At 35.5% G+C, this 21,287-nt stretch overlaps 1 long non-coding RNA gene across 6 annotated transcripts in view; it reads right to left on the bottom strand.

The window, feature by feature from the left end:
- LOC145683315 (uncharacterized) overlaps positions 1-21,287 on the bottom strand; it is a 547,679-nt gene that overhangs the window by 458,359 nt on the left and 68,033 nt on the right. Inside the window, exon 1 of one of the 6 annotated variants that reach the window (XR_014131029.1) lies at positions 3,411-3,478. The exons of 4 other annotated variants lie outside the window; for them this stretch is intronic. This is a non-coding gene — a long non-coding RNA (uncharacterized LOC145683315). Of the gene's footprint in view, positions 1-3,410; positions 3,479-21,287 lie in introns of those variants that run through there. One more of the 6 variants, XR_014131026.1, reaches the window with a different exon arrangement.

Here is a 21,287-nt window from a genome sequence, read left to right as displayed (position 1 = left end):
GAGATCTCAGCTTTCTTCATATCAAATCTTTGCGGTCCTTACAATGAAAGAGCAAACAAAATTTTAACATGTTGTAACTAGTAAATATTCAACCTTTCGCCTCGAGGTTCACACATTGGGGTATATAGTAGTAAATGTAACATTGCTAAGTTAGAAAATATAATTTAATATATCGTAACAATTTCTAATAATACAAGGTTAGATATTTGATCTTTCACAATTATTGCCGTATATAATAGTCAATGACAATTTCTTTGTTTGGATACAGAATTTTAATATGTTGTACTGTTTATGGGCTACACATAATTAAATATTTTACCTTTGACATTGCGGTCACAACTTTTTTGTTATATAGTAGTCGATGATACATTGAGAAATGTGAAAACAGATTTTAAAATGTTGTACAATATATGAAATTGTCACAGTCAAATACTCCCCTTTTTAGACCTCTACACCTAAAATGTAAACTGAATTTTAATATGTTTCGTCCCTCACATCTGGTTTAATATTTGATGTTTGAGGTCGACGTTCAATTTAGTTCTGAATTTTAATCTATTGCACAAGTTACGCATGGTTAAATATTCGTCATTTGACTTCCGACCTAGATAGTTCATGTCCAAAAGAGGCTCTATAGAATGTAATATAGTCTAAGTTAAATAAATATATATTTAGCGGGTTTGAGAAGAGACACTATAGTCTTTTATAAAGGCTGTATTCTTTCTGTTATATTAAGTAAAGATACATTACGATACATTATGATAAAATGAATGATAACTATTTATGAATACTATGTCTTTTTATAAACTAATCGTAATACAAGAGCTGCGAATCTGGTAAGAATTCCGGTACGATCCTCGGTTAATAGTATAATCCTTTCTATTCGACCTTGTTTCAAGAGGGTCGTCATCTCATTTTGATGTTAGTACCTATATGTTATTAGGCGTATGGTAGTGACTACGTCATACCCACTACGTATTGAAATTATTCGAAAATGTAGAATGATGTATTTGAAAATGATCTCTCATTTTTGAAAAAACAATAAGTAAGGTTATCACTTTATCGTTATATGACAATATCAGTCTTATTCTAAATGGTACAAGAATGTGCGGAATTTTTATTATAGTTACGAATTTACAAGTATATACTGCAGATTATTTTAAATGGAAAAGCTAAATAGTTCCAATTTGTACTCGAAACACAAACATTTAATAGAAAAGCTAATAAATCGTCGTTAGTTACACAGTTTGAATCTTGTTTGGTTGATTAATCTGGAGTTCAGTGTCCTTTGTGGCCTGTAAGCTACATGAAACGAGTTCTACATGAAAGTTTTGCTTAATTAGTATTTAACATTAATGTATAATATACCGACGTTCAGTCTACACGCCCCATTTAAAATGTTATTATTAAAACAAACTTATTTGTTCGATTGATTCGTTGAATATATACACATATACAAGTGGTTTCTTGAAATATAATTATATAAAGGAAATATCTATGCACTAAGGATAATATCATTAAAAACTGAAAAGAATAAACGATGTTGTAATCAAACTGACCATATTACTATTAGAGGTCTAGTGGTTAACCTACACACTAATATGAGCACACGTTGAGAGATGCGTCAGTTGAAATATAACTGACTTTAAAAGACAATGCCATTCAACTCCGTTTTTTTTCTCTTTTCTCATTCCAGCATGGATGGATCATTTTATTTGTTCGTTGTACCTGCTTCTATTGTTCTTTCAGCAACGAAGATAAAATTAACAAGAAAGCAAAATCTTAACAGTATAGATACTTTATCATTATGTATTTCAATAAGACTCATGACCTGTTTGTAATATGTGATTATAGAACTCCTCACAGCGATCTGAATATTTTTATTGAAAACCTTGAATTAACTATGGACTATTTTGCTCAGTATAATAAACATCCTGTTACAGTAGATGGTCTGAATGTAAATTTCATTGTAACTGTTATAGATGATCAACTCAAGCTATTCTTAAATATGTATAATTTGCCACGAATGGTCAATGTACCTACACGAATAACTTATCATAGTCGTAGCGTAATCGATCAATTACTTTATAACAAATATATATATAAACAGCACAGTTACAGTAATAAAGAGTGGTTTCTCGGATCATGAAGCTCACTTATTTCATTTAAATATTTTCATTGCACAAAAAGCTAATCAAAACACACTCGAATATCAAATCCGCATACACAAGAAATTTTAATGAAACGAATATCTCCCATTTCAATTTTATAACTAGTCATGAATGCTGGGAGGTTATATACGCCAAAAAATCTTTGAAAGAAGCTTGTAACATTTTCCATGACGCATACACTCGTTACTTCAATGAGGCATTTCCTAGAGAAATTCGCCCAATTCCAATAACAAATAACAAACCTTGGATAGCTACAACAATAAACGTTTGTAGTAAGAACTTAAGATCTTCAAATGTATCATATAACTAACATGACAGGGTACTATATAAGCTATAAAAAACATAAACATATCTTAAAATTGGCACAAGTACGATATTACTCAACACGCATAAAATCTGAAAATAAGACCGCCAAATTACGGAGGATAATTAAACATGAAACATACTAAAGAACGAGAAATTGAAGAAAACATTGACATTGAATCAAGTTGCAATCTTATTAGTGATCCATTTATTATTGATATTCTTTAGAAGAATCACTTAATGAATATTCACAAAACGATAGGTTCAAATAGTCAGCTTCCTTCAGAGCAATTATTGTTTAACAAAAAATCGAAACAATTCCTTCTAAGAAGCAAAAAATCAAAACAATCAAAAAATCAAGACTGACTACATGTACGGAACATAAGTTTGAGAAAAATATCCTTCTTTGCTGAGGGATAAACGAGAGCGCTTGAAAACCTTCCGCCGCTGGAATGGAAGTTATACTTAACTTCAAGTTCTCACACGAAATGGTGTTCTTCACTTAGCCCTTCTGACACAATTATGTGAATTTATGACGTTAGTAAATATCTTTGAATACATCTTAGCACATATTTTACAGTATGACATATTTACATTTTAGGATTTCCAATCTTTGGTACTCTAAAGTATATTAGCGATCTTTTATTAAATTTTGAGGAGGGAAACAATGGTGAGATGACTTCTGGAAAGGGTAAAGCGTAAAGAATGTATGGATAAAATCCTAAGAATAAAGTAAACCTAGGCAAAGGTAAAAGCCTAATAGCTAAATTCAGTAAAGCATGTTAATCAAATTTTCCTGATATGGAACAGTTTCAGTGGAGGATAACTACTATACATAATTTCAACATAAACTAATCCTAGTGATTACGTAATGGAACTTATAATTATTTTAAATAATATTCAAGTTTTCTACCGAAAGAAATAGAAAAATTGCATTACCAAAATCACGAAACGCTGGCAATACTATAAAAAGCTTCTTCCAATCTATGTGCCAACTAAGCAACTGATCTGTTTCTGTAAGGTATTCAATGGTGTTACAAAAGAAAATTACAAACAAGCTCAGTTCACACACAAATATTTTGAAAATACAAAACAAAACAACCATTCAATTCTATTGTTTAATGTTTTGTAATTTATATTTCTGCAATGTAGATTATATTTTGTGATTACTTTGCAAATCTTGTTTAATTAGAAAAAAATTTGGTAACTCTTCTCTGTAAACGAGAAGTCCATATAAAACAAAATGTTATATTCAGTATTAAGAAAACTTAAAATGCACATCAAAGATTGAGAAAACCAAAGTCATCCTAGGCATGTTTCTTTTCTCCCACGAACAAGGATTTAAAACCAGTAGTCCAGTGAATAATTAGGTTTTGGTTGCATTAAGTGAGGTAGTTTTAAAAACTTGATAAATCTGTGTATTACGATCATCTAAATAGCTAACTAAATTTGTATCCTATCCAGATTGTCGCTGGTGCAACAATCTTGGTAAAATGGGGCCTAGCCCAGAATCCTCCTAAAATAGCGTGATAAAATTTTTAAAAAACTCGGATCCCTTACATTCTAGATCAAAATATATTATTATCCAAAAGAAAGAGCATAAAATTTGCTGTAAATAAGGTTGTTGCGGAATAAACTCACATATATAATTATATTCCAACGGAAATTCTCAGTACTGAATTATTTCGTATTAAAGTGATAAATCCAAAACTATCATACAAACACAGAAAAAAAAAACAGAAAATTAACGGAAACACTGACCTTGTATGATTGTAAGCGGTATAGCAGGTTACCAGTTATAGAAACAATTACAACAAGCTATTTCCCAAAACAGATAAGAGACTTTATTATAATACGAAGAAATTCAATAACAAGAAATACATCTGAAATTGAGATAGTATTCGACTTCACTTAAATCTGTTAAATACATCTCAACAGTAGGTAACAAGTAGTATTCAGCTCTTTCTCCAAGGTTGTGTTTGACAAAGAACGAAAGGAGTATAAAATCACCAGACCAAAGAACAATAAAGGTTGTTAAACTCATAAAATACTAGATTTAAAGCAATGGATTTCTTTATGTGTTCTTGTGCTTCTTTTAGTAGTTAAAATTAACTGGCTACGTCAAATAGGTTAGCAAGCAGACACCCCTGCTCTTAAATAGCTGTTAAGTCAAAAGATATGACCTAATTCAAAATTAATTCTCATTACTTTTCTTTTCTTGTCAAGGCAATATAATATAAAATAGGAAACATAAGTATAATAGTATTCTAAGGAGACATACATCTACCATACGATCCATCACAAACCACTCATTTTCTTTTCTTTCCTTTTTCACTTTTTGTCCCAAAAATTTGACTTAAAAAGAATATTAATTTAGTGGTTAAATTTGGCCAGAATCTCCATTAACCCATACTATGTATAAATCTCAGTCCTTCTTTCCACTAAGTTAACAAAATTTCAGTTCACTTCCCCATATTATCAAGTCGCAGCAAATTTAGAACGAACTACACCCAATTCATTTATTTGGAACAATACCCCGCTCGCTACCTGCATACTCCAGAGGAGCATACAGGCACAACCAGCGGCATGCAACGGTATGTACGAGACCTTCCAGGGATAGATAACTCCAGGACAACTGGGAAAACATTTAGAGCTATTTCTCTTATTGTTATTAGAATGGAGATTTTATTAACAATATTTTGTTACAAAAATTTTTATTATTGGACTAAATGCAACAGGTCCTATGCATTTTTTGAAGAATCAATAGTTTAGATGAAACACTTCTAGAAATATGACATTTCTTCTTCCGCAAATACAATAAGGTAATTTTTAATATCTCTCTCGTACATTTCCTCTTCCATTCTTTCTAAATATACTAGGCTATTTTCCATTTTCTTATCAAATTTCTTTTCCCTCCATAATCCTTTTATTCATTCCCAATTTATCTCATGTCCCGCTTCTTTAATATATTGCGTTCTTCAGTCTTTGTAATCTTAACTCAGTGATAGAGCGTTCAGCTTTGGTGTTTGGGGTCCCCTGTTTGACCCGAGCATGCGCGTAGTGGACTTTGTTGTGAAGAAGAGCCATGTGAGTAGGTTTTCCCGGAGTTCTCCCGTTTCTTCCAATTACCCGTTCCACAACTTGATTTATTTCTCATCACTACCGTCTTCTTCAGCCTAGCCTGCGTACTTGTGCGACGTAAAATTAAAAAAAATCATTTCATTTTTTTAAATTTTTTGTGTAGCATCATCTAGTCCTTTGTTCTAACCTCTTTCCTCTTTCCCCTACGTACTTCATCTAGCACTCGTTACAATTAACTTGGTACATTACTCCTTCCTCTTTTGATCTTCCCTTCCTTTCTCTCGTCTTTCCTTTTTCTCTCAGTAACTATATTATCCTCTTTCCTTCTTTTCTATAAGTTTTAATCTCTTCCTTCTTCAACGTTTTTTCAGTACCTCCGTTTTATCGCATAAACTTTCATTTCCAAACTATTCTTTCCTTCATTCTTCACATCTTTCTCTTTTCTTCCTTTTAAAGCTTCTATTCAGTATCTGTTTCTCTTTAGTAGCTGGCATGGTATTTCTATGTCTGCTTTCTCTGTTTCTTTCTTCGTCGCTATCTATATATTTATCCCTCTTTCTCATGTCCAGTATAAAATTCTTCTCGGTCCTTATGTCTACGTCACTCCTCTTATGAAGTATATCTCAGAAATGGGTTCTTTCCTGTACCTAGTTTTCTCGAATTTTCCTCCAATTTTCTCTAATATCATGTCCATGAAGTTGATTTTTCTTTCCTCCGTCCATTTTCATTTCTAGCCTTATTCCTTTTCCCGTCCTTAAGTGTTTTAGCAAATTTCTTGAAATGACGCTTAGTCTATTTCCATATTCCAAGGCAATCATTTACATTTCTTCAAAATGTTATTAGATTTTTCCTCCTCTGTGTACTTTCTCTTCCTACTTGTTCATTACGGTATCTACTACAAGGCTCGGTCTCTAAGCTAAGCTTAGAGACTCTTTTACACCCACCAATCATGCATACATATTATTCAATATCACCTTAGGGACTTCAACACTTTCTCCTTTTTTCTATTTTCTTATAATATAATTTTCCATTTCTTTTTCTATTGTTTTAAAGACGCACTCACTTTTAGTGCTTGGCAACATTGCTTTTTCAACAATATTGACCAATATGGTTCTTTCTCTTCTGTTTCAAACCTATAGCTTAAACCTCTCGCTTAATTCCAAACATATCTTTATTTGGTCTGTTAATTTTACATTTCCAGTTACTATTACGCTATTTGCACTTACTTCTTTCTGCTCAGTCCATCATAGTTTCTTTTCATTTTCTTCAAACTTTCTCTCTGTTTCACATCAAATTTCTTTTACCAATTGTCCAGATGTCTCATCACTTCTCTCACAAATGTAGATAACTTGTCGTTAATTTTCACTCTTTTTCTGCCCTTTTCTCCCTGTCTTCCACTCCTTTAGTTCTCCTTATGGTGGTGTCCCACGTGAGCTGCTTTTCTGCTTTCTTGATTAGCTTTTTATGTCTCACTGATTGATCCGAAGACCTGTTGGCGTGGTGCTCTCCTCCACATACTTCCTTATAAACACTATGTTCTATCTCTTGGATATATATTTTCTCCATCTGTCCTTCCACTTATATATTCTCCTTCTCAGCATCGGAGGTACTTCAAATTCAGACTTGCATCCAGGATTATCTGTGCGAGGATTAAACAACCACTACTCCAATTCCTTGCTCTACACCAACTTGTAGTATGCATTCAACATGGTGCTGAATCGCCAGCACATACAGCACTTATCATCACCAAAAACCAAAAGCTTCCTTAGAAATAGATTTTAGGAACGTATTCAATGAAATAGACAGATATACAATGCTATCTATCGTCAAAGAAAGTTTTACTTCGATATACCCCTATGTACACCAAATCTATGGTGAAGCCAGAGGCTAGAATTTATATTATGGCAAAGATATTATCTTATTAGATGGAGGAGTTCAACAAGGTGATCTTTTAGGTCCAGCATTATTTCCCGTAACATTGCAGTCTATAGTCAATAATATCAAGATAGACTTAAATATCTGGTGCAATAGCTGTTGATCCGGCTATTGTATTCAATACATTGAAAATGATCAACACACAGGCAGCAACAATTGGTCTGCAACTAAATTTCTAGAAATATGAAATCAGCTTCCTTGAAACTACAAATGAACAAAAGCGCACACTGTTTTCGTCAAACAACCAAGTAGCTCCAGGTATCCAATTTATGTCGCTATCAAACGCTTTCCTCCTTGGAGCTGCTCCCTCAGCTGAAACAAGAAGAACTCTATTAACTGAGAAGTTTACCAGTTGCACATGTATTTCTCACATCTATCATCAATATCTGCTCATTCTGCCTTTTTCTTACTAAGAACATCATTTTCCATCCCAAGATTATTAGATTTCCTGCGATGTTCACCTTCATGGAAAGAAGATGATTTATTAGTGGGATATGACAACAGTATAAAATCTGGTTTGGTGTCTATCCTAAATTGTGTCCTTGAGGATAGCACATGGCTTGAGGGATCTCTCCCAGGTAATCTTGGTGGATTATTCATTCGAAGAGCCTTAAATTTGGCTATTCCCGCCTTCTTGGCATCATTCTACGGCTCTCAATGTCTAATAAAATCACTTCACCAACAGAACAACAATCTTCACTGGGATTCTGAAGTTCAAGGTTGCTCGTCCACATGGTCGTTGTTCGTGGGTTTCCGATTTATCCGACTTCAGTTTTAGGGTTAAACAATCCACATGGGAAGAACCTATCATACAATCATTTTTTTTTTAAATTTTTACTACAGTCTTCAGACAACCCACAAAACAAGGCCAGACTGATCGCTGCATCGTCCATTGATGCAGGTGCTTGGCTCAAAGGTTTGCCATCACGTCTTCTAGGCCTTCACCTGAATGATGAACCTTTTAGAATAGGAATTCGTTAAGACTGGAAGTAGATATTTGCGTAAACCATAAATAACAAGCGTGCAAAAATCCTGTTGACAAAACAGGACTACATGGTCTCTCCTGCATAAAAAGCACAGGTAGACATCCTCGACACTCGAACTGCAATGGCATCATTGTGAGATCACTCATCACCGCAGGTGTACCTGCAATAAGGGAGCCAAATGGCTGTAGTAGAACAGATGGAGAAAGACCAGGTGGGATATCCTTAATTCCTTAGAAGAAAGGTAAAGCACAGACTTCACATGCACAGACACTTTGCACCTTCTAACCTTCCTTTCTCTTCAATCCAGCAGATTGGAAAGAGATAGAGAAAGGAAGAAAATACAACAACCTTTGGAAAAATATCAATTCTTACCAGCTTGCAGTTGAATCCGGTGGCTCGTAGGAAAGGGAAGGCCTAAACGTCATAAAGAAAGTATGAAAACGCATGACACAGTTATCCGGTAATGAAAGAGCAACCAGCTTCCTAATCCAAAAATAAGCATGGCGGTGCAGAGAGGTGACGTAGCTTCAATACTAGGAACCATACCTCCTGGTAAAGCACTGGAGGAGATTTTCTTACCTCAGAAACAAGAGTAATGTGTCCATATTGTTGTATACTAAGTATTTTTCATTGTTGTTCATTATTATTTCAACTGCAACAATGTAATTTTAATTTGCAACTGATGTATTTGGATGAAAGAACTGAAGAACAGAGTGTTTTATGTTAAAACCTATTGTAGAACAGCCAAATATAATGTTCAATATGCCGAAACAGTTGGCCAAGTATAGTATATATCTCCAAGTGCGAAAGAAGTCCCAGAACGAGATTTTCAGAAAGAAAAGGCCTTTATGGAAATCACACTACACACACAGTATCCGGTCCATGCCTTTGGAGACTCCAGAACTACCGAAAGGATGGTGTGGTCTCTTAATTTAGAATCTCTAATAAAAAATATCCTACGCTTCAGAAGCTGAGAAGAGTTTAGATTTAAGTATGGAAAACTAGTGTAGAAGTCGATAAAATAAAGAAAATCTTAACTGGGTTTGCCAAAATGAAAAAATAAATATTTTTTCTTGTAGTGGCAAATTAATATAAGCCAAATGTTACCAATTACTCTTACTCTTCCCTACATCTTGAGGTACTGATTAATTTCGATTACTACATAGTTTAAAACTTAGGAAAATGAAGACGTGTGGAGGGGGAGACATTGGGTGATATCAATAAAACGGAGAAGTTACTTATTACGCCCAATTTTGAAGTAGTTACTCGCATTGGTATCAATAAAAAGGGAACTGAGCACTAGTCGTCTCGGCTGACCTCGAAGAAGTCCCGCCCCTCTAGAGTAACCACAAATCTATTCTCGAGCCGAGTAACTACTCCGCGTTTGATATCAATAAAAATCAAAGACTCCTCTGTGATGCTAGTAACTTCTCCAAATTTGTGGAGCAAGCTAAATAGGTGACTCCGTGCTGAAAATGGCAGAGTATATGATTGTTTTACTACGTAGAAAAACTTATAAACTGCATAGAAATGTTCGAAATGGAGATTACAAAAAGCATTATAAGTTTATGAAAGAAAATGTAGAGTGGTTAGCACAACATTTTTTTTAAGGAGAATCAACCGAAATTCGGGATGGTGGACTACGTAATGATGAAAAGATGCGGGTTTTCTTCAAGGGTGCCAATCCTGTGGGGGCCAGGGAGCCCGGGCCCCCTAAAGCTCATGTGGGTCCCCTATTGTATTTATAAATATACAATATTTGGCATAATTAGAGTGCAATTTGTCTTAAAATCCTGATATATATATACCTTCTGCATCTGAATGCCCCCCCCAAATTTACAGAGAAATAGGTGCCCTTGGTTTTCTTGCGTTACGTGAGTGATCCGGGATTTCAGGTCGGAATGTCAGGGGATTCTGGTGTGGCTCAAAGTACTGTGTCTATGACTAGCTGAAAATGGATTGTTTCCGGAAGTGTGCGTAATATGCAAAGAGCAAAGGCAGAGTGGCAAGAACAATACACATTTCCGGGTGCTATCGGAGCACTTGACTATACACAAGTGGCATTAAAGAAACCTAGTATTTTGGAGAGTAATACGCTAATAGGAAGAGCTATTTCGTGGCTAAGCGGTTAGCGTACATGCCTTTGGCATAGGAGACCCGCGTTCAATTCCCGGCAGGAGCTCATGTGGTTCGGATTCCACGTTAATCAGTGGGTTCTGTCTCATATAGGCACGCTACTGAAAAGGATGTTAAACTAATAATCAACTCAACTCAACGTTGATAGAAAGGGTGTATTTTGTTTATGTCAAGGCGAAAGGGGACACGTATGGTGCGGAAAACACAATCAGATGGACGTGATTTATGACGTGAGTGGCTGGACTTTTTAAAAAAGAAAACAAAGGAGCCAAGTCTCTGATTTCGTTCTTAAAGCCAAACAATCTACAAAGACCTTGGACAACACGTGATATGCGCTTGTCGTGTTAATCTTGATATTGCTGGATTCAAATCAACATCCATCAGCTCAAATAGGTTCATTCCCATGGTTTTAGTATTACTTTCTTCTTTCCCGTTTTTTTATTTTTTTCTTCTTTTTTATTTTTGGTTTATTCTCGCTCGAATATTAAAGATTCTCTTTTGAATTTGTGTCTCAGTCGTAGATGTATTTGATATTTCGTTGCATTTCATTGTAATTACCTTCAAAGCTTCGGCTTTCCTTCGTTTACTTTCTGGTAGCTGTGACTTTGAAAGTACCACTGGAAACTCTTTTACAATATCCACAAATGCACTTTGATTGAAGCTGTCGTTGCTACTTGCCCGTTTCATGGCTTTTAAGATACTACGCCATAGGTTAAAAACAACGAAGTGACTGCGCGATGAATGGGAGAAATGAGTAATCACTTCTTTTATTGATACGACTCAGTGCTACGTGCAGAGGAAGCGCGAGTAAACGTTCATAAATCTGGAGCAGACTAGACCTGAGTAGTGGCTTGTTTTATTGATACGAAATCGAGGGAGGAGATTACTCCACGTGTAGTTACTCCGATTCTTGAGCAGGACTTCTCAGGAGTAGTTACTTATTTTTATTGATATCACCCATTGACACTCTGGTACGGAATTGAGAAGACTCTATTGTAAAAAATCTACTATAATATTTACTCTTATCCATTCCTTCACCTCCATGAACAATAATGAACTCAACTTAGTGAGGTAACATAAAAGAAAAAAAATTCCAAGTAACCAAGTACTATCGCGAATATAAGGCTAGCGGCGAGTATTTAATCTGCTTTAATTGTGGAAACGGAAAGATGAATGTGATGCAGTTATGTAAAGAAAGAAAGGAAAGCTGAAGACAAAGACTACCAGAGATGAAGTTAGGTTGGGTGTTCGAAATCAAAACGTTTCAAATGAGCTAAGTGAAAGATGTTTTAATGTATTGAGAAAAATAGAAACCGTCCTGATGATTCGCATAAAAACTGAAACAGATATAAAATACAGGAGAAAGAAGGGACATAATAAATATATCTAATTAGACACCGGACGCGTCTCGGGAGGTAAGTCATGTCCTTAAAGTTAAAAGTTTTGTGATATCAAACTGAGAGAAGAAATGTTACTAACTGTTTTTGTATATGTTCTCAACAGTCAGAACAGCAGGAAATTTTACGACTATTACTTTGAAGCAATACCACGTTATTCTCTACTGTCGTAATTTACCTTACGAACCGCATTTGGTTGATAACTTTAATATATTTTGGTCATATTTTGATAGTTGAACGATACTAATATATACAGTGCACTAGATAATAAATATACTGAAATTCACAGGTTTTCTTTACTTTTTCGATTATGCAGCTTGGAGTTATACACATAAATAAGCGTAGCAACAAAGCGTCATATGTATGTTTTATAGCACTAAAATTTAAAAATATACAAATATGATTTTTCTACGATACAAATCCACAACTATATAAATTTGTACGATTGCAGATAAGTATCTGGGATGAGAATCGTAATATCGTGATACTGAAAAGTGCCGAAATATTGAGATAACGAAATAATTAACACATCGATTTTAAAAGTTTTCGATACCTAAAATATCTATGAATCCACATGTCGTGATATGGCACAGCTGTAGATAGGACCTCTCACCATGGATTTTCTTTAAACCACTTTTCGTCTTGTAGTAGGATTTCATCACTTTCAAAAATCACCTGATTGTCGTTACTCACGACACTCAACACACCACTTTCACCACGCTCACACCATAGAGCCGAGATTTAATAATATGTTCTCTTTCGAAATTAGACTTAACGTATTTTACTTTATAACCGTTTGCTCGATACAAACACACTGCTATTCTCCTGAGACTCACATAATACGTATTTAGCCCTATCATCCCCAGCAACAATCACAAGCTGCAGTTTTTGCCTGTCCCTTGCCAACCCAGATATCTTACGTGTTTCCAATTACATGTTTGAATTAATTGAACAAATCCGTATAGGGCCTAATGGTAAACTAAATTTGTGAGCTTTTTATTTGTTAAAGGTTAAAATAAATATTTGGAATATTGTTATCTTTGAACTAATGAGTTGTTTGACAAAAGAAGGAAATAAAATAGTGTGAAAGTTGGAACATCGTATGTAGTTATGTATGAATCTGTGATTTGAAATATTCTTGTAAGTCTTCAATCTAAGACCATTATAGCAAACCTCTAAGCATATGTTTAGTTTTAGAACTTGTTCAAATGAATAAACTTTCCTTTCAGACACTGGTGGCAAACGTTTTTATCTGTTGCAACAGAAATTCAAACTACGTGTGCCGATAGAAACAATAATTGTATCCCGATACGATCATGTGCTGTGTATATGTTTAGGCTAGCCTCCGTTCCATGCATATATCACAACCTTTGTTTGTGTTCCCATAGTTCCTTCAAGTATGATTTTTAAACATATGCATACACGTTCCTCCAATTGCGCTCAACACCTCCCCTGATATCAATACACCTTCTTCTTTACTTATGTCATGTGACAGGCAGGCTACTGGGAGTCGATGCGACTGCGCAAATGAAAATTCCAAGGCTGTATCTGTACCAACAAGCACTGTGCACATTTACTATTGTGTATATTTCCTTGCACATCTCACCACCTCTTTCCACTTATCTTAGTTTCTCCATCCCGTATAAAGGGCAGTACCAATAGATGCGGTATGCGTCATACGTTTTTAGTTAAAGTGTGAGACCATCAGGAGTTAGCTAATTGGGCTGAGCATACACACGGTTTACACACATTCTCACATTTTTCTATAAATATTGGGATCTTCCCAAAATTCGACCAGAAGGCCCAGGTGGTTTTTAACGGAGTTCCTACAGGCTTAAAAATTGATTTGTAGCGGAAAATGTCCCAACAATTTTTCCGGTCCGAACTGGTACGGTGTTAAACCATATTCAGGTACCAACAAGGATACGGGAACATACAGACAAGTACCTACAAGGATGCGGGAACATACAGACACAAGATTTTCGGAACACTTGGTGGCGCATGCGCAAATTGTTGCAGGTTTCTGCTCCAGCTTCGAGTAAAGTTCCAGTTTCAGAACCGGTAGACGAGAGCAGACGACGCAAAGAAAAGAAATGAAATGAAATCTTTGAGTTTTACTTCCCACGGTTATGCCGGTTAGGCTAAAGGAAACGGTGTTGATGAGAGCTGAGTGAAATGGTGGAATGAAGAAAGTGGGAGGAAACGGTAGAACCCCGAAAGAAACCACGAGCACGATGTTTGTCCACCACAAAGTTCACTTGGCGGGGGCTGGGATCGAACCCGGGACCCCAAACACCAGAGGTAAACGCTCTACCACTGAGCCACCGCGCCCCCCAGACTACGCAAAGAGTATAATGTTACGATCACTGTTTCCGAACCATTATAAAAGGCAATAGCCTATTTTTCGTTCACACTCATATACACTTGATTACGCATGAGCAGTTTCATTTTATTAGAAATTACAGTTCCTACTCCCACTCCCGGTTCGGATTCAATACAGGACCAGCGGCAGCAGACCATAGACTACAAAATGCTACAACATACGTAGAAATATGAACATATATTTCAACTACTATTGAACATTGTAGAGCAGTGGTTACGCTCACCGCTAGCGTCTGGTTTCCTTTAAGCTCTCTCTCTCTCACACGCAAACACACTGGTTTACGGAACACTTGGTGGCGCATGCGCAAACTCTTTCGACTCAAGTTGGTTCCGGTTCCGAATACACAACACAGGAGAAGCTGGATCCGACTACGAACATGGCAGACATTTCAAGATTACGCAAGAAAAGGTGTGTCACAACAGCAAAAAACTACGCAACAAATATTCTAACACCCAAGTGGAAATGTTATGACCACATGCAGAAGCGGCGCGTAGATAACATACAAAGTCCATCTCTTTTCTTCGCTCACTCTTCTACGAACAAACCAGTGAAACAGATATTAATACATAGTCACACACACACACACACACATATATATATATATATTTAACTATACGCGAATTTGCGTACTTGTTAGCTCCAAATTGGGAGACCGACTTGTTGGAACGAAATGTGCATATAAAAAAAAAACTAGAAAAGATACATAAACGAGTGTGAGATCAAAATACATTTATTCATATTTGCGAAGGGAAAATACTTATGTCACTATTTTTGGCAGTTTCTTGGGAACACGTCTGGTACCGTACTATATTTACTGAATTCTTGTGCCAACACAACCTGCAAGATATAAATGGTACCCTTACCAATAACATATCTTGATGATCTAATGTCAAACACACAAACACACTATTAAATTTATCTACAGTGTTACAATATTTCAGTTATCTACAGTGTAGAATAATAGCACAAAGTAGATAAGTACACGCAGTTTTGGAGAAATAAGTCTACAAGAATTTTGAAGTATGCAAAAAGAAACTAATGACTATTTATATTTAAATTACCAGATTTCCGTCAAATTAACTTCTTACATTATTACTTAAATCTGGCAACCGCGTTAAACCAGGAGAAACTCTGCTTGGTCTCCACTTCTCTTTATCGGATTAGAAGTGGGTATTTAAAACAAGATTTAGCGCGCAAGAAACAACTCGTAAGTAAACGGGCGAGAGGCAGTTCGATGTTTGCAATGACCACAAGTGCTCGCTGCATTTGTTAATAAACGCTCAGAAGGATATACCCACCTTTGTGATTAACTCTCCCGCCATTCAAACAGTTCCTTTACCTTGTGCGTGACGATGACGTAGAAACATTCCCACGACAGTGAGACACTTTTTATATCAGATTCGTCGATAGAAAGGAAAAGCAATCTGAATTGTTTCGAAAGAAAAATGTGAAAACAGAAACATAAATAGGATATGCTGAGAATTGTAACGCGTAGCTATTTTTTGCATTTTCTTGCTAAGTACTTAGACGCTGAAATTTGGACACTGCAATTGATTTTCGGATATGCTTTTTGATCAGGCTCTTGTACTGACCATATGAATTAAAATGTATTCCATATTTGTCACTTTAAGTGACAACTTAATTACACTGAAACATGAGCACTCGGTACAAAAATTGCACATTAGAAAATGACTGTGACAACTTTGTTTCACAGTTCGTATGTAAATTCTAGAATTAGAAGATATTCTTGTAATAATGCCGGTATAGCACTGTGTAAGACAATTCTTGTGGCCATAATTATTACACTACTGAATGGGTCTCTAACAAGGAAACTTACGGAAGTGTAGCTCATCGATTTGAATGAAACTTTGCAGATTTGTCCAACATGGAAAAAGAATGGACACTTATTTCTTAAAATTTCGGCCATGGTACGGTTTTAAAGCCCCTCGGTATACCTTTGAACGTTAGGGAAGATTTTGAAGCATAGACAGAAAACAATCATTTAATATAGAAGAAAACACACTCCGAGGGAGGCTTTAGAACAGCTGATTCAGAATTTGACGTCAAAATTTTAAATATCAAAATGGCGGATCCAATATTTTGATTACAATTACAAAGGTCTTCTGGGTTTAAATGGTTTGCAGTTCGTCAAGAACAATCATAGTTGGCATGCGTTATTGCGAGAAGGTTGCAAACCGATTTGAAACCTTTTTCCTTACTTATTTTAGCGGCATGTTTGATTAAAGTGACTTTCTATCTCTCTCACTATTCGGGGTGCTTATTTAAAGTGAGTCGCCTCGCTTCTCACTACTAAGGATGCTTCTTGAAATTGAACCCCTTGGCTCCTACTACTCGCAGAGCTTAGTGAAACTGACTCATATCGCCTCTTACTAATCGGGTTCTTATTTAAGTGATTTATATTTTAATCCCGAGTTGAACCTCAAAAGAGTATCTCAAAAAAGAAACATTTCTTGCAGGATCGATTGGATTTAGCACCTTGATATATTTTCAAGACCCTGAAAAATTTCTTGGTTCATTTTTTGACATTGTCCTTCTCTATAACATAAATTAACATCTCCGTTATAAAGATCCAATCATTGATTCTTAAACAGGTTTTCTTCTCCCACATTTGAAAATATATAGGTATGTAGGATACGAAAGCGGTTATTTGTAATGAAAACCTCGTACTTTTGACAATTTCGTAACATTTTATTTAAAAAAAATTATGCATTATATGAAACTCGGACATATTCACAAGCAAGAAGACTTACTATGAACAAGCACCCCGAATATTGGGAGGTCTAAAGATTTACTTTAATCGATCATCTCGTTAAAATAAGTAGAGAAAGGTGTTTCAAATCCTCCTCGCAGTAACCACTGCCAACTAAAATTGTTCTTGGCTAACTGCAGACTATTTCAAACCAGAAAACGTTTGTAATTTTAATCACCATATTGAATCCACCATTTTGCATTTTCAAATTTTCACGTCAGACTCTAAATCAGCTGTCCTGAAACTACCCCCCTGGCAGAAGGTTTTTTTTTTTTTTACATTAAATAATTGTTTTCTGCCTACGCTTCAAGATCAACTCTAACGTTCAAAGTTTGTTTCTACTCTTAAACCTACAGCAATGCCGAAATATAACAAATACGTGTCGATTATTTTTCGAAATTTTTCGAAATTCTGTGAATGAAGTCTAGAATGTTTCATTCTTATCGGTTAGTTTCACTTTCGCAAGTCTCCTTGTGAGATAAACATCTTATACATAAATGTTTAATCTGTCTTTGACATTAACTTTTTAGATTAACATTTATCTAAAACATGTGTTTTATATAATGTTTCATAACATAGTGCTTTTCTCAAAATTCACTATCGCTCCCGTGCTATTTGTTTATAATTTGTTTATCGTAACCTTTTGTTGTGCTGATTGTACATGGAGATCTCATGTGCCTCTGCTGCTTGATTGTTGGTTGGTTAGGATTATAACATGCCTTTTAGCACTGAATCATTTGTGCCTTACCGCCTTACACCTTCAGTTCCCACACTGAATGTTGTTGACTTCAGTTGAGCGCCCGTTTCACCAGCGAGGATATATGAGACGTGAACCAGCTGATTAACGTGGCCAATTATGATTGCCATCCTTCCAGCGTTGGCCGAGCATGTCCGACATTATGTGATTTTTCTATGTCAAGACTTCATTTCAATTATTTTTCAGTAGTCTGACATTTAATCATATTTCTATTTGGTCAATATTTTGCTTGAAATTATTAGAATTTTTCTCAATTGTGTTAGAGAAGTGTCCTTCATTGTTTTTTAATCAACTCGTTATTAAGATTGATTCTCGAAAATGTGTCGAAGCTCAAACTTAAAATTTGATCTCACGTAACTAGGAAATTAAAAGCCTGCACATCATATTTATTTCCAGTAAATACAATGTTGTCAAGATTTAAACCATGCCAAGTCGGATCAAGTAAGTTTGGTTGAATTTGTAATTTTTAACTAACAATGATATTTCAGAAAATAATCAATAAAAGACGAAACTATAAATGTCGAAAATTATGTAAGTAATTGTTTGAGCATAGGCGTATAGCATATGGCCTAGTCCTAATAACCCATTATGTATTCCTTATCTTATATGAGTACTTAGTCTAGAAAGAAAATTTAACTCTTGTTGAAGAGTAGAATTAATTTGCATTTTTCTGAAGGTAATTTTCATTTTGGTAATTGGTATTTTTAGCAGTACGGTAATTCAGTGAGTAAAAATGTTTTCTCTAATCAATACTTAGTGTAAAAACGCTAATTAATACAGTCAGTTATGGGATCGGTCATTGTACTAAAATGTACGTAGTATCACACATGAATTATAAAGAATTTTACAAATACTTGTTGCAACAACATAATGCATTACTTCGGTCAAAAAATGTTGGCTGGGGCAACTACAAGAAACAATGAAGATTTAAGAAACAATGCAGATTCAGCATCATCCACACAATTATAAGGTAAAATGTTTTCAAATTTACATGTAAAAGAATCCAGCTTTTAAATAAAAAGTCAACTATTTTTTTGAGAGAATGTCCACTGTTTGAAATTTTCGCTGTAATAATCTTACAAAATCGTAAAAGAAAGAATGAAGGGAGAACAAATATTGACCAGTTGGTAAGTGTATTTATATCCTCTAGTCCAATTAAAACATCAAATACAGACTTCTTACTACCGCATCAGCAAAAAAAGAAAAGAAAAGAAAGGAAAAGAACCCTAATCGACGATACGTTTCGGGGAGCCGGATACGAAATTTTTCAACCTCTCTCATTTTAAACTAGAGAACGTACTACTGGCGGGATAGCAGCTTAAGGTGTGCACACGAAAGCACATGCACTAACACGAGGATCGGATTAGGGAAGAGACTTAGAGAGGCTATAGCCCCGGGCCTACAGGTGAATAGGATCCTCCAATCTGATAAAAATCTCAACTGGGTTTCTAAAAAGAACATGAACGTATAATCATAACTTTCCTACTGTAATTTGAGAGAAATTTATTAGGTGAAGTCAGCTGAGGCCACATATTTTTTTCTAGCCCCAGTCCTCTACATAGGCTAATCCAGCACTGACTAACACCTTACGTACTACGGAAAAGCATTAGAAAAATAAAAATATTTCTATTCTTTTACAGTAAATCTATCTTAAACCAGACACTTTATGAGTTATCTTGAAATACGAAACTGAAGTAACATTATATTAAAAAAGATTCTTCTTCTCTTGTAAATTTTAAAATTCCTTGTACATAGCCCGAGTGCGTGAAAATCCGAACAGTGGGGAGAGTAAATTGATTTCACTATGTATTCTTATGGCTGTGAGGAGCCTGGGTACTATTGCGGTCCAGAGTCCATCAACATAGCATGCAGTGGCGCAACATGATCTCCACCCCTCAAGAAATTTAAGATAAGCTGGCAAGATTATGGCAACATTTTTTCTGGCAGGAGGTATAGTAAGGGCATAATGTTCATTGACTATCTGCAGGATCTAACGACAACTACAAGTGATTGTTATTCACAATTGATTCTAAAAGTAAGGCAGGCAATCAAGGGGAAACTCAGAGGCGTGCTACACATGAAATTGCTGTTCCTGCATTATAAAGCTTCTATTCACAAAAGCCACCTTACCTTCAACGCTATTGTCAATGTCGGGTATGAAATACTTGAGCACCCTACCCACTCTAAAGATCTTGCCCCAGCTGACTTTCACCTGTTTCGGAAGATTGGGTAGCACCGGCGAGGAACAAAGTTTGCCAACGATGAACATGATATGCAGGTTGTCGAAGAATGGCTTCTAGCATAGCCGTCAAGGATTTTTCTAAAAACTGGTACAGTGGTTCTCAAACTTTCCGAAAACGCGTACTCCCTGTTCCTTCGGAATGAGTGTGCGGACCCACTTGCAATGCTGTCTGAAAAATCACATGGTATTAAAATATATACTAATTAAAATTATCACTGACAAGAAAACGATCAACAAAAATAATGTAATAAGTAATTTATTCTAAGATAAATTATTGCTTCCTAATGAACGAAATTTCAATTGAAAATACAGTAACTTTCAAGAGTGGCTTTTTAAAAAGGAAATCCACTTGATAAACACTTGTTCTAAACTGTGGGGTCACTAATGTGAGTAATGAAATTCTTTGTATTTTTCCATAACTGCATTTAAATCTTTGGAATCAGTTCTATCACTATCAATATTAGGCCGACTCCACCTTAAGGCGACTTCGCTTTTAGGTTTTAATACTGCAAAGGGCAGAAAAGGTGTGCTCACATAAGTAAGTTGTAGGGAAAGGCATCAAATATAGCAATGCTTTTTTAGACAACTGTTCATTCTCACAACGCATACGCAACCAAAAGCTACAAAGCTCATTTTCTTTGAAAATGCTTTTTCATGATGTATCGCACGATAGCTCCAATAGCTGTTCTCGTTCAGTGTTAGATATTCATACCTTGTAGAATCTATGTCTTGGATTTCTACATTAGTGGAAGGATTTTCAATACAACTATTACCAGGGCAGGGACATATTCTCGAAAGCTTCCAGCCAATGCTCTCAAGTGTTCTACAAGTGTTTTATGGATTTCGGCAAAGAGTTTTCACCTGAAAAATAAAAAAATTCTTGAGCACTACTATTGATTAATAGCTATTGTTTTGTACTCTTACCGTCCACAGCTACAGTTTTTTAATCTTAATAATACTCTTGCATAACTGATGTGAGTTCCATTTTATTACATCTCAATTTTTAGGTTTCGTGGAAACCCAGGGGTACGTGAACCCGACTTTAAGAACAACTGATCTAGAACATTTTTGACGGAAGTGCACTATAGTGAAAGGGGGCTATGTGGGAAAGTGGACGTTCTTTTACATC

Source organism: Thermobia domestica, chromosome 4 (assembly GCF_964235325.1).
Source record: "Thermobia domestica chromosome 4, izTheDome1.hap1.1, whole genome shotgun sequence".
NCBI classification, from domain to species: domain Eukaryota; kingdom Metazoa; phylum Arthropoda; class Insecta; order Zygentoma; family Lepismatidae; genus Thermobia; species Thermobia domestica.
This window is presented reverse-complemented; position numbering and strand designations above follow the sequence as displayed.